A 10,278-nucleotide genomic window follows, 5' to 3' on the forward strand; every position below is an offset into this window, starting at 1 on the left:
TATTAAAGTTGGGCTTGGGAAATTGAATTGGGCTGCTGCTAAGAATTGAGAATTGGAAGTAAAGGAATTTGGGTTGAAAGAATTGGGTCCAAAAGATAACCAAGAATGTGGTTGATTTGAATTAAGAAAATAACCACGTAAAATTGCAATTTCGATCAAATTGAGGCAGTTGGTTGAAATTGGCCAAAATTGAAATAAGACGAATTAATATAATTAAAAAACGAGCTTCTTAATCTCAACGAAGTAAAATAATAAACTTAATAAAACTTTAAATGACTGAAAATTTGAACCATATTTTAATAAAATACTTATGTAAAACGTGAAATCTTTTGTGATGGCTTTCGAATATTTATAAAGTATACTAATTATAGACATAATTATAAAGACATATTTGTTTTTTTTAAAAAGAATTTTTTATTTTTTTTTTACAAAATTGATAAAAATTACGTAAAAGAAATAACTTGAAAATATTTTAGATTTAGTAAAACTAATTAATTCGAAGTTATATCCATCACTTTTAAAATAAGCTAGTTCAATAAAATATCAAAGAAAAAGAAATCATTTTTGAGATGATTTTCTACTATTCATAAAATGTAGTAAATATATACAACATATATTATCTTAAAATTATTATAAATGACAAATTTTGTTCAAACTAACTCTCAAATTGTTTTAAATTTTATAAAAATTAATTATTTTAAAACGTTTGGAATTTAAGAAGCTCGATGATTAATTTAAATTGTGGGAGGACAAAATTAGGTGTCAACAAAGTCGTCCGTGAATGGGGCTCATTAATTTTTGGGTCAACTTCAAGATATCATATATTTCAGCACAAAATGAATTAGGTGGTCCATGACCTATCAAATCAAAGGTCTTTGAGTTCTCTTTCTAATGCCACCAAGTTCATCTAATTTCGAGTTTGGAGTAAACGATTATGCCCGTTTTAATGAAACCATGTCAAGCAGGGCAACATCATGACCCACTAGACGGGCTGTGATGCTTTAAACGGCCGTGAAGCCTCCCCTTTTTAGTCACCTCGTCAATTTTGAGTCGGGGTCGTATTGGTTTTTTCTCCTGTGAGTTTGGTACTTAAACTACGTCGTTTTAACCCTATTCTAAGCCTAAACTATGTCATTTCACTTCGTCTAAGACTAATTAATTAGTCAAAAATGACCTAAAACATTCATTCTTGCATTTCAGCATAATTGCATGTTCATGAAACTTATTTCAGTTACATATCAGTTTCTAGTAATCAGTTAGTAAGGATTGCAGCTCCTTACCTCCAAACTCAACTTGTATAGTCTTCATTTGAGGACAAATGATCCCTATGGGGAGATATTTTAACACCTCGGAAAGTTGAAGTTGGAATCAAAAAGAGAAAGGGGCAATCCAGAAAGGGGTTCACGGGATGTGAAGAGGTCCACGACCCATCACCCTATCTATGGAAGTTACACCCAATGAATGTGAAGGATCACATACACCTAGATGGTCCGTGAAGCTTTACACGGACCATGAAGTCATCCGTGAAAGGGGAATGAAATCCCCAAGACTCCTGTGAAGGACCACGGACACTTAGACGGTTCGTGAAGCTTCACACGGACCGTGAAGTCGTCTATGAAAGGGTCTCATCAGGTTTTGAGTTTTGGGTCAACTTCAAGTGATAAGATCTTTCAGCACAAAATGAATTAGGTGTCTTATGAACTATCAAATCAAAGGTCTTTGAGTCCTCTTTCCAACACCACCAAGTTTTCCTAATTCCGAGCATAGAGTAAAAAGTTATGCCTGTTTTAGTGAAGCCCTGTCAGGCAGGGTAACATCACGACCCACTAACATGTCATGATGCTTTAAATGGTCCATGAAGCCCCTCTTCTCAGTCACCTCGTCTGTTTTAAGTCAGAGTCGTATTGGTATTTTTTCCTATGCATTTGGTACTTAAACTACGTCGTTTTAACCCTATTCTAAGCCTAAACTATGTCATTTCACTTCGTCTAAGACTAATTAATTAGTCAAAAACAACCTAAAACATTCATTCTCCTACATGATTGAGTCAAACCTTTTAATCATCTTGTTCATCATATCCTTAATGCGACTCATACTCGATCCTTCATTTTGGTTTCTTGGTGTAATATGCAGTCCACTCTTGTCATTTTTGTTGCCATAACCATTCATGTTGTTGTTATCGAGATTATAGTTCCCATCACAGACATAGTTCCCTTCACGATTGTAGTTACTCAAGTTCCGAGCTTGATTTCCTTGACCTTGGCTCCAATGATCTTGATTGGATACTTGGGCGTTGGTCTAAAAATCCCATGTTTGATCATTCACAAGATTTGCATTCTCCTCATAAATATACTCCTCTATCGGTGGTGCTATAGCTTGATAGTTTACTGCATTTACTTTCGCAACATGTTTCAACACTAAGCAAACCTATGTTCTCAACTGCACCATCTCCTCACGAATATCATCATTGGACTAGTTCTATGTTGCTTGTATTGAAAAAGTACTCATTTTAGTAGCAGATGTTCAAGTGCTCCACACCTTATTATTCTTGGAGATCCTTTCCAGCTTTTGAGCAATCTCTTGAAATATGTTTTACTCCGTCAGATCCTCCAGAAATAGTATCTAGCACAACCTTCCCATTGTCATTTATCCTACGATAAAAGTACTCATTTAATGACTCGTCACTAATTCGGTGGTTCGGAGCACTGCTTATGTAACCGGAGAATCTCTCTCATGCATCACCAACGGATTCTCCAGGTGTAGCCACAAAATTATGAATTCTATTTTCAGCTTCATCTTCTTTGAAATCGGGAAATATTTGGCTAAGAACACTCTATGTAGCTCATCCCATATGGTGATTGAGTTATATAGTTGCTTTGACAACCATATTGTAGTGTCTCCTATTAGTGATAATGGAAACACTCTTAAACCAATTACATCCATGTCTAAATCTGGTGGCCCCAAACTACTCATACAAACATTTTTGATTGCTTAGATGAGCATATGGATCCTGGGATGGTAGCCCGAGAAAAAACCATCTAGCTGTGAGCATTTGCATCAGGCTGCTTGTAACACAAATGTATGTCTGCCATACATTGGAGGTACTACGATGGCACCTATTGATCATGTAATATTATGATCCACCATATAGTTAAGACGCATATCGGGTGTTGGTCAATTTTGCACTCCCACTACTCCTTGAGATGGGAATCTAATTGTCCCCATGACCCTCGTCAAAGTAAAATGGAATCATACCTTAGTTCAGGATCTCCCTACTCGTATGTAGGAGGAGCTACTGCCTTACTTCTAATCGGTTCGAAGAGAAAAGGATACGAAACAATAAAGGTTCACTTTCATTAGTGCTTCCCCCTACACGTATATTGGGGCGAGAGTGGGTGCTAGCTTCCTACAGAGGATTTTCTATGAGGTAGAGGCTGGATCAATAAAAGAAAGCTTTCCTCGTCGGCTCCAACCCCAGGTCAAGATAATCAACCGCCCCTGATCCCAGAGTTCCACCCTCCGCTTCCGATGACGACACCCATCAAGATAGGATCTTCATTGATTCCTTGGTTTTGACCCCTTCCAGTCATTCTTCATAGAGTCTTTCTTAGTTTGGGATCGTAGGGGGTTAGGGGATTGCTTTGACTTTATGTACTCGGCATACACTACAAATAAGACTTGAAGAAAACAAAAACAAAAACAAAAGTTAAATCAAGAAATAACTGACTAAAGTTCAATAACGAAATTAGTTTAATCTAAAATCCTATTCCACTGCAGCGGCGCCAAAATTTGATACACCCAAATTACACCTCCCTAAAGAAGTATAAGTGGTCATTGTCAAATAAAGAACCTAACTGAGGTTAGGATCATTCCCACGAGGAATATGGTCTAGACTTAGGTTAATTTATGATTAATTGTACGTTTAGTTCGATTACTTATATAAAAAAAAAGGGGTTGGTTAATTGATTTGTAGTAACAAGTAAGCAAAATTCATAGTTTTTAAAATCAATATAGAGGAAACTAGGGCATATGTGTTCCCCACAAGTTCTTAACGCAGTTATCCTAATACTAATAACTATTTCCTAGTGTTTAACATACAAAGTCGGTAAGTTAGGTATCTCCTAAGTGATTGGTCGTCCAAGTAGGGGAATTTCACCACACAACTTGGTCGGTCTACGAGTGTGTGCTTTACTAACCCTTACCCTTGACCCAGATTAAACCTTGGGTATTTGGGTTAGGCTATTAGATAGCGGATTATCATGCTAAATTTCTATTGTTTGACCTCTTTCTCATTCATTACTTCCTTAGTCGGGCAAGTAGGAATGAGTTGAGTTCTAACGTTGCGCACCGATAAAAAGAATTCAAAACAAAGAGATTAATAATACATGCATAAACGCTACTTCAGAATTACTTAATTATTAGTTTTACGTTGTTAATTACTCATGGTTCCCACATTTCTAGTTGTGGATTTAGTTATTCATGCTTGAGGATTCACAATTCATATTGGGGTTAGTAGCATAAATCATGAACTTACAATGAGAATAGATGAAATCCGGAATCTTGAAAGAAAGAACAAACACAAATTTCATAAATTGAACTTTAAGAATTAAATACAAAAAAATGTTTGCAAAATAATCCTCAAAGCCAAAAGTATCAAAAAAGGTCTAACGCCCAAAAATGAAAATTTCAAGTAATATTTATAGAAAACTAATCCTAAACTGAGTAGCAAAAGAAAAACTAAGGAAATTTGTTTAGGCAGTGAACCTACGGTTGGCCACCTACGGCTCGTTGAAGGAACGACGGCTCGTAGGTGCTACCGTCAATCAGGAGTTAGTCTTTATTCCAGTGGGTGCCATAGACGGGCCTGACTTACGGTCCGTAAGTATATCAACGACCCATCCTGTTCAATCGTTGCTCATGGAATGGAACTCATCTTCTCTTAAGTTATCTACGACTCATTATCGACGGCTTGTAGTAGGACTTATGGCTCATCAGTCGCCTTCGTCATTCAACACTTCATCAATTTTCCTTAGCATTTCACCCACGCCTTCCACCTACTTCTAGCTGATGGAACGACGGCTCGTAGGTGGGTTCATCTGTCACCAAGTTCCTGTTATTTCAACACTTTGAACACTAACTGATCCAAAACCTATTTTGTTCAACATTACACCAAAGTATCATCGCATCTAATAACAAAATGCCTAAGACTTATGTAAAACTCTAAGTTTAATGCATTAAAAATACCGTAAATTCACGGTACATTAGGGTGGTCTCATCTTCTGAAACCTCTCATATCTATATTGATCATATGTTGTCAAAATAATCCCAGAAACAATCTGTATACCAACAGTCTGCACCACTGGTGGCTGACCCACCTATCATGAATAACTGGACATTAATGCTGACCTAGGTTCTACGCCTCCACTCTCGTCTGAGAACTCAGCGGTGTGCCTGTCACACCACCTAGAGAAAATCTCTCTAGTACACCCAACATCCTCAGCAAAGTGTCCTGAAACAAAGGAGCTGCAAACTCAAAAAGGAACCTGGTCCTCAATAAATTCAACTTGTGGCTTAAGGGAGAGCTCTCTAGCTCGGCCTCTAGCGGGTGATGCTCCACGGGCACGACCTCTAATCGGTGCAACTTTACGAGCATGGCTTCTAGCTCAGGTCCTACCCTTACCCTGGCTAAGTTCTTAGCAACTACCTCCCCCTACCACTGGAAATAAAAGCTCTAGTCCTCGACATCTGCCAAAATAACACGCGGTAACTCAATACTAGGGAAGGTAACCACACACAATAAGAAAGAATGAATAAACATATTTTTTTTTCTAATAGTCTTCATAGCCTCTTGAAGAAAAGTACAAATGTCTTCATACCAATCCTCGAGACTCTATTTAGACTTGGTTTGTACACATGTGAGACCTATGAACCTAGGACTCTGATACCATTTGTTACGACCCAAAAATGAATGTGATGACACTAGTCTAAACCCGCCAAGACAAGTCAGCCTAAAACCCAACAATACAAAAGAAATGCTGAGAATATATCAACAATAGCATAAGTATGGAAAAATTTAGCCAATTTCATAAACACCCCATAATTTAGTTGTCACATGTACAAGCTTCTAATGTATGAAAACATAATTGAAAGATTTATATAAGTCTCAATGTCTTTGTTTCTCGAATAGAACAAAGCATAAAATAAGGAACAAAAGGGTCCGTCAGGATGACAAACATCTACCTCTCACAATCCTTTGAAAGCCTTGGAGAAAGATGAAGAAGAATGATCATCACATGGGTCTAGGCTCGGAACCTACACAAATGTAGAAGCAACGAGTGAGTATAAAGTACAAGGTACTCATCAAACAACCCACTAAACAAGGCAAAACTAAACTGGAGCACTAGTACTTTTTTCATCCCAACTGAACCACCTTAACTACAACCTGCATAGAAATCACCCAACCTAACAGTTTACAATGTACAACTCACAAGGCTTAACAATCATAGTCCAACCGTATCAATCCAATAATCAACAAGTATCAAGAATGTCAATCACAAGTATCAAGTAGATCAATTACAAGTATCAAGTAGATCAATCACAAGTATCAAGTAGATCAATCACAAGTATCAAGTAGATCAATCACAAGTATAAAGAAGATCGATCACAAGTATAAAGTAGATCAATCACAATAGCCAAACACTTGCTAAAATCAATTCCCATCGGCACAATATCACTCATCAAAACCAGTTTCCATTGGCACAATATCACTAGTCAAAACCATTTTCCATCGGCTTTGTATCACTAGTCGGAACCATTTTCCATCGGCTTAATATAATGTCACTTTTCGGAACCATTTTCCATCGACACAATATCACTAGCCAAAATCATTTCCAATCGACTTTATATAATATCACTTGTCGGAACCATTTCTCATCGGCACAATATCACTAGCCGGAACCATTTTCCATTGGTATAATTACCACATGTTTCATCACTGTGCACAAAATCAATGCCAAAAGGCAATTTCACATCATAGGAAAGAGACAATAAACTCAAGCAATTCAAGTCCACAATAATAACATCAAAGTATTTCGCCAATCAACGAATTAGGATCAACATCAAGGCAATTCAAAAAATACAAACTATCAAGACGTTGCCTTTTTCATTTATTCCTTTTTTAAAGATCAATCAAGTGGAGTAACTAAACACATCACCTCATTCCCGTTACTTGCCTTAATTCAATCAAAAGTCAATCTAAGACTTGAGTTTTTTCTTTCTAAACAATGTCCAAAACCACACAATCTAATCCAACAAGTAATCACAATAAGATTCTGAAAATAACAACACCCATATCACACACGTCAAAAAATGAGTCAAATCAACTCAAAAACCCCAATTGCCAAAATGATATTTGAATTCAAAAATCGTTACTTGAGTAAATTAACCAAGTCATTTAGAACTCATTGGTGAAAATCATTTCGAAAAAAGATTAGAATTTAGCTCAAAATCACCATTTTATCAAGTTCTCGGGTTCTTGAAGAAACCCCAAATTATCATTCCAAAAACCTTAATTTGAACACTTAAATTCATTAGTAATAATCGGTAAATGAAGATTTAAGATTAAGAATCGCAACCCAAATGTTTCTTCTAAAAAACCTTGTTCAAATCGTCACACCAAAGCTCCGAAAACTCAAATATGGTGAAATGGGGGACAAAAACCCTGATTTTGAAAAATATTCTGCCAGGTATAAAATGCTCATCGTGATCTACTCCTAAAGGTTGACATCAAACTAGTGCTAGTTCACCTCAAACTAGTGCTAGTTGATGAAAGTTACTTCAAAAACAAAAAAGTAAAGTCAAATTTCTCTGGGGTATTATCTCAATTCCAATAAAATGCAATCGAGTAAAGTATGACTTGGCGATCAGACGATATATAGATAGAACTTATAACGGGGTCTCGAAAAATAAGTAATTTCTGCTGGGCCTTGATCCTTTTTTTAGGTTCATTAGGCTTCTTATTAGTTGGAACTTCCAGTTATCTTGGGTTGACCAAAGTTTCACGATTGCAATGAGTTGAACGGGTCAACTCATTAAGTTTGACTATCCTGATCACGGTAAACCTCCACGCGATTGGGGTGACCATAACTGCAAAGCTTCACAATCTGGAAGGTCATCCACACGATCACAATGAACAATTAATACTGCACTAGAAACAACGAAGCAACAATCACACAAGGCATAATATGTTCTCGAAATGACCATCAAGATTCATTCGAAATCCCGTTCACACAATCAAAATATATTACTCAACTAAACTCAACGTTCCAAACTTAGTGAAGTCATCGAAACATGAATCTGAGGTCTCCTTGATCTAAAATTCGTAAAAGTCGTAAAGAATCAACATAACTCCTAAAAAGGCTAAATCAAGCTTGAGACCTCTAAAAATTCAACCAAGACCTCCCCTAGAACTAAAATCTTCTCCTGAATCCAACAGAACTGTCGGAAGTCCAATCCGAGCATCTGAATTCCTAAATGTTTTTCAAAGTTAACCCATAGGCTAAAATTTCACAAATTTCCAACTTAGGACCTCAAATCCATGAAAAGACTCTGAATCTAAAACTGACAATTCTCTTAGACCAATTTCCACATTACATGACTGATGAAATCCACAGATTTCCATTCCGAGACTCGAAAATCCAAATGAATACCATAAGCCACTTTTTAACAACTTTAGCCTTTTGAATTCAAAAACTTTCATAACTCACAACTTTTAACTCAAGATTTGAATCAATCATAAATGACTCGGGGTCGATAACAAGAGGGGTAAATTAATAATTTTATAAAAATTTCAAAAATTAACCTTCTGGGTCATCACAATAGAGCCCATGTGAGGGCTGATGATAAGGTAGTGAATGTTGTTTCAAACTGATTAAAAAATTACCCTTGAGTTTTTTGAATCTTAATTATGTTAGCTTTCCAAATAGGTTTAGGAGACCTATTTTCCTTGGAAAATTATTGTCCTTGTAGATTTGAGAAATAATTGCTCGTAGGATTAGAAATTACTTGAAATCTATATTAAAAATTATAATGAGAGATTATTTATACTATTTAATTCTTCTCATCCACAATGAAAAACTCTATCTACTTTTGTTTTGAGGACTAGACTTGACCAAATTTTATTGAATTCATGTGTTAATTCCTTTCTCTATTTACCAGTGTTTTAAAAGGCAGGGGCGTAAGACTAGGCGTTTTATACCGTACGGAGCGAGGCGTAAGTTCCAAGATACGGGGCGTAAGTCTCATGGATCTACGAGGTGTAGTCTCATGTATATTCAATTTTATAGTTTTATTACTAATAAAATAAGCAAAAGTAAAACTTTCAATGATTTTACAAATAATTTTTTATAAATAACCTATAATATATAGAAATTATATTATGATTTTTATTTGAGATAAGTATTAATAATCAATAATGAAAAAATAATATTATAATTACTATTTGAGAAATATCATTACACCAATAATAAAAATTATGATTTAAAGCAAAAAAAGTTTTAAAAAATAAATTAAAAACGCTCAGACCTACGTTTTTACGCCCAAGACTTACGTTATATGCTCGAGGTTTACGCCTCAAATTTTAGAACTTACGTCTTATGGATCTACGTCTTTAATTTACACCCTAAAGCGTTTTTAATACGCTCCGCCCCGAGACTCACCCTAGGACTCGCCCCAAAAACATTTTTAAAAACACTGCTATCTACTTTATGTGTATTGTGTGCTAATTAGCTCACGATCTTCCACAACATGAGAGTATCTTCCCATAAACAACTTACTTTTAGAAAAAGAAAATCTATTATAACGCATAAGAGAGGGGAGTTGCAATTAAGACATAGCTTACACACATATGGCTATCCTACCAACACTCTATCCTCTCTTTTTTTGGTGTCCAAGAGAATGTCTCTTCTTTTTTTTTGACAACTCTTTAATTCTATTTTTTTTTCATGAATATATAAAAATACAAGATTAAAGAACATTTTGATATATTCTACATATTTTTAGTTTAAAATCATAAGATTTAAAAAACTTTTTATTTTATTAAAGTTTGTGCCAAATAAAAAACAGACAAATAAATTAAAACAGTTGAAGTCTGTGTTCATTAAATTCCATATAATGCATGTAATTCCATTAACTTCTTGATGTATTACTTTTTGTGTGTAATCTGATTGACTTCTTTGTGTGTTTACTTACTACGTGACTGTGTTAAAAGGGTGATGTGTG

This window comes from Solanum verrucosum, unplaced genomic scaffold (assembly GCF_900185275.1).
Source record: "Solanum verrucosum unplaced genomic scaffold, falcon-dt-bn FXZP01000147.1, whole genome shotgun sequence".
Lineage (NCBI taxonomy): Eukaryota > Viridiplantae > Streptophyta > Magnoliopsida > Solanales > Solanaceae > Solanum > Solanum verrucosum.